Genomic DNA, 5,220 nt, shown 5'->3' with positions numbered 1-5,220 from the left:
AAGTCTGCTGCACTGTCCTTCCCTCTTAAACTGGTAGATCTACTCAGTTTAGTATCTGAAAAATCCCCTACTTCTCACAGGTTTCCTGAAGAACAGCATAAAACTGTCCTAATGGTTAATTTCATAGTTCTCACTTGCAAGGTTCTTGTTAGCAGTTGTGGCAAAGATCATGTCTGTCTTTGCTCCCTAAAGCTTTGTCAGGAAGTGTTTGCAAAATCACACTGCATTAAGAACAGTTGCACATACCTCAAAGGTCAAAACTGCCATGGGGACTAAGAAATAATTTTTTAAATTATTTTTTATGGCTATGTAACTCAGAACTTCCCTAGCTGTCTCTGGAAACAACACTCTTAAACTTGGTTGAAGCAGAATTCCTAGTTAAGATCTTAAACTCCAATAAAAAAGTGTATTTTGTCATTCTTTTATAAAGCTACAACTCCTTATCCCCAAGTTCATTGCTGTTATGTTTGTCTTGGAGTTCACTGAAGCCAAAACATTCCTGATTGCCAAATCATAATGCTTATGTCTTAAAACCATGATTTACATAGTGTTAATGTAGCTAACTGAGTTTAAGCCTAGGACAGAGCAAAGACATGTCTAGACTGAAGAATGTGCTTGTGAACACCATGTTTGTCAAATCCACCTGCTTGCATCCATTGTGGAAAGCCAAACAGATTCCTCACCCAGGTGGGTGTGTGTGTGCTAATGCTTCACTGATGCTTGATTTTTGCTAGGATTTCTATGGGTGCCTTATGGTCTTGGACTGATTTGTAGTGTATTGCGGGAGGACTAACTTGTTGTTTGTAGGACTCTATGCAGAATTGCTCTTATCCTGCCAACTCATCTAGCTGAGGCGCTTCCAACTGCGCGTGCTCCGTGCATTCTGTCTATTCCAGCTGGAGCCAGGCCATAGATCCAGTCCTAGGGAAGAGCTCTTCTGTTTGTAGCTGTCCTGTGCTGGATTCTGCTAGAAGATGTGAGAGACAGACAAGACACTTTCAATAGTCTCTCCATAAGAATACAGTGGTGGTAAGTCTCAGAGGTGAATGATAACATGGCATAATAGAGGCATTCTGTAGCTATTCTATAGGTGGCCTGACATTTCTGTGGCAAGATAATTGCTTTACTGCTCTGAATTGACTTACGCATGAGGAAATAAACCTTGAATGTCTCAGAGGAAATTTTTTCAGAGATAAAATTAAGGAGACTTTGTTGGTCCTGATGGTTACTGTTGGTTACGGTACTTTACAGTACAGTTACTGTGGTCTGACTTATCTTCAAGATGGCTTTGCAAAGGGTAGTAAGAGTAGTACTGTCCTTGAAATAACATTGTTTCACTTTTAAGAGTAGACTTTCCAAGCCAGTGGTGGTTCCTAGAATTGGCTGCAAGGAGTGAGTAAGCCTTCCTGCATTGCTGTGGCTCATGTAACTGTAGCACCCCTCTGCAAAGCACAGGCAAACTCTTCTGTCTGGGCTGGATGTAATGGAGTGTCTTTGGGAGACCGTAGGCAAGAACCTGTCTCCAGAACATTATCATGCAGTTAGTAACTAATACTATGCATGTTATTGTGAAATACTGTACCTTTCTGTAGGGCAAAAGATAAGTATCCTGCTCAGAGAATTCTCAGATAATTTTGTCATTCAAAAATCAGAGTATTTGTCATCACTGTGGCTGCATTAAAGCAAACAAAGGAAATTGAGAGTGGTTTGTAATGGTATTTCATATTCTCCTGTGAATAAAGATGTGTTTGATGCTACATAATGTCAAAGAAAACGTAATAGAGTTTCAGATTACCTTCTGATTGTTGCTGTTTATATTATAAAGAAGCATAGATCTTTAACTATCAATTGCTTTATTTTCCGGCAAAGATTAGAAGACCAATATATAGTATGCTAAAATTTAGTAGTTAAAACAAGCTTTAAAAGAGCACTGTTTGTCTCATGAAGTGGTGAAAATGAAGAACAACCAAAAGTGAAGAACAGTGCAATAAAGTTTCAAAATCTGATTGCACTTGTTTTGCTGATAGTGGAACTGAATATTGGGTATTTGTGTTCTTGCTACTTACTTTGCATTGCACAGGTTGTCCCTGCTTGATAGGAATGAAATTAATAGAACGTGACTGCCCCTTTTGGGCTAACAAGGGGTGTGTGTGTGTGTGTGTGTGTGTGAACTGGTCAGTGAGTTCTTTATTTTTGTTGGAGCAGGGCATGACAACACTGAGATTCGATCTTCCTGGGAGTGTGTTGGGAGTGCAGCTTCTCAAATGGCTCCAGGTCCTCTGTCAATCTCCATTGTATCATGGTCATGCATGAATCAGTCTTGTTTGTCTCCCTGCCCTTGAGAAAGGGAAGTAGTAGTACTTAGGTTATCTCACTTTTGCTGAAGGTCTTGTACAAATTTTATAAGCTTTTTCATTATCCTATTTCTTGGTATCTCGATTCATCTGATGGAAGAGCCTTGCAGAAAGAATAAAAATATATCTTTTTAGTGAGAGGAAAGAAATGACTGTTGGTGTTCCGAAATACAGCTTGTGCAATATTTTCATTCACTGGTCCATTCTTCGAGCTCTTGATAGCCATGTTTGCCAGTTCAAAAAAAGTACTGTGGTAGGAATAGTGTACACAAAGTAAGATTTCTTTGTGCATACCAGACCTCAACTGAGGTTTTCTCATGAAGATAACAGTACCAGTATTAGCTTGTAAGAGTAAAAATAATGTTAAAAGTAAAATCTGATAAAAGCTACATATTAGGGAAGGGAATTAATTTTAAAAGTTAATCGTGAGTTCAGTGAACATATGCAAAGAAAATAAGAGTTAGGACTGAATAAAGGAACTACAAATGCAAGCGATAGAAACTTCCTTTCTGAGACCATCTTAAATATTCTCTTGACTGATACCATTCTATATATGGGCACTTGGGGTGGGTACATAAATGGTCTAAGATAGCACAGCATTTTTATGGAAGTGGAATTGCTGTGTTCTTTCTGAGATTATGAAAACAATATGTTCCACAAGCTCTTGGTAGTCTTGAGAGCTGTCTCATTGGGAACAATTTTTGTCTGCACTGGCCTCTAGGCTCAACCCAACTAGACACCCAGGTTGCCTGTGAGTGCACTTAGGGTCTGGGTGCTGGAGAGTGCATCAGAGAAGGGGGAAATTACTGTGTTTGTAATGAGAGAGGGGCAGGAAATTGAAGATGGGGAAAATGAGGAAATAGACTACTAACTGCTTTGTAAATGAAGCTTTTTTATTTGCTGCTTTTCATCAAGTTGGCTAGAAGTCTAGATATTTGCTGAATAAATTATTTGGCTAGCTGGGTCTAGGTGTTTGTATTATACCAACAGGACAGAGACCAGTAATTTGGGGTTATGTAAGAAGTGTGTGCTTAAGATAGGCATTTTCTCCAAAGTGGTTGGCTGGTCATGTGTCAAAGCACTGTGTACTTACTGTAGCCAAGCTTGAGAGAACTGATCAAGGTGCGTTTTGACACCTAAAAAGGAAATTGTTTCTTGATGGTGAAGGGAGTTGACTATATTTTAAAACGTAACTGAAAATACATTTTCAAAGTAATGATATATTAGATTACATGTATTCATCAACCAAGTTTACACCAAAAATTTGAGTTAATGTTGTGTAATGAACCATTTCACTGTTTTATAGTGCTTTAATGCTATCATACTTTTTGATTGCTAGTAATGGAATTAATTCTTAATGACAAAATACTTTGCTCGATCTTAAAGCTCAAATGTGTTCTGCTTTTATATGTGATCATAAACTTGTCTGCTGTAAAGATCTCAAACTTTGAGCTTGTTTTTAGGCTTGGCAATTTTGAGGGACTTCCCCAGTTTGCATGAATTTTCTTGCACTGCTGTATGTCTTGGTGTGATTAATATCAAAGGTCTTTAATTTGTGACATGAATGGATAAAAGTCATGTACACTTCATGATTCTGAATCGAGTCATACACTTTAGAGGGGAACTTAGAATAACTATTTGTAGTTTTCAGGTAGCTGTCTTAACAGCTCTTCATTCAGTCTTTACTTAAAATGGCTTAAAAGAAGATACTACCCCGTTTTTCCTCCAAGTTTTGGTTCTGTAAGTTAATAGGCAAATGTTTTGATTAGGAAGGAGGAGCACTAATGCTGATTGAGCTTACTTACTGCATCTTGCTGCTTTTTAAAAAAGCTTCTGAGGACTACTTTTAATTAGAGATTTTGTAGGATCTTCTAAATGTTTAACAGCAGATGATCTCATTCTAATGAGTCTTAATTATTTGCCCAATATTTTTGCAGTCCCTCTTAAACTTTGTCTTTTGTGTAAAAGCATTGGACTTACATGTAGTATGGGTATTTCTTATGCCTAACCACTGAAAATACTTACAATGGATTGGAATCTAGTTAAGTGGTAAGCTCTTCTTCCAGCTTCTGTCTTTTTTGGTCAAATCTTTTGTTCGAAGGTTTGTAACAGAATTTCTAAATAGTGAAGGAATGGATTATTTGTTATTGTTGATTGCTGCCATTCACTTAAATATACTCATGTTTCAGCTGTTGTGTACTTTTTGATTGGAAGCCAGCAGCTCTCCCATGAGTAAGCAGTCCTTCAGGCTCTGTATTGGTTAGCAAAAATGAAGAGTTCTTGATTAAAAAGGAAGACCCGGGGAACTACAGGCCAGTCAATCTCACCTCTGTGCCTGGGAAGAGCATGGAACAGATCCTCCTGGAAGCTATGCTAAGACACATGGAGGACAGGGAGGTGATTCGAGACAGCCAGCATGGCTTCACCAAGGGCAACTCCTGCCTGACCAACCTAGTGGCCTTCTATGATGGAGTGACTACATCAGTGGACACGGGAAGGACTACAGATGTCGTCTATCTGGACCTCTGTAAGGCCTTTGACACGGTCCCCCACAACATCCTTCTCTCTAAACTGGAGAGCTATAGATTTGATGGGTGGACTGTCCAGTGAATGAGGAATTCATGGTCACATCCAGAGGGTAGTGGTCAACAGCTCAATGTCCAGATGGAGATTGGTGACAAGTGGCGTCCCACAGGGGTCCGTATTGGGACCGGTACTGTTGAATATCTTCATCAGTGACATAGACAGTGGGATCAAGTGCACCCTCAGCAAGTTGGCAGATGACACCAAGCTGAGTGGTGTGGTCAACATGCCTGGGGGGCAGGATGCCACCCAGAGGGACCTGGACAAGCTTGAGAAGTGGGCC

At 39.5% G+C, this 5,220-nt stretch overlaps 1 protein-coding gene across 3 annotated transcripts in view; it reads left to right on the top strand.

The window, feature by feature from the left end:
- Positions 1-974: 974 nt before the first annotated feature.
- RNF111 (ring finger protein 111) overlaps positions 975-5,220 on the top strand; it is a 53,085-nt gene continuing 48,839 nt past the window's right edge. For all 3 annotated transcript variants that reach the window (XM_009321576.1, XM_009321575.1, XM_009321574.1), the window contains exon 1: positions 975-1,029. The gene's annotated coding sequence lies outside the window, so the exon portion shown is untranslated. The remainder of the gene's footprint in view (positions 1,030-5,220) is intronic.

Source organism: Pygoscelis adeliae, unplaced genomic scaffold (genome assembly GCF_000699105.1).
Source record: "Pygoscelis adeliae isolate BGI_AS28 unplaced genomic scaffold, ASM69910v1 Scaffold183, whole genome shotgun sequence".
NCBI lineage: Eukaryota > Metazoa > Chordata > Aves > Sphenisciformes > Spheniscidae > Pygoscelis > Pygoscelis adeliae.
Note: the sequence above shows the minus strand (reverse complement) of the source record. Positions and strands in the feature narration are given on the sequence as shown.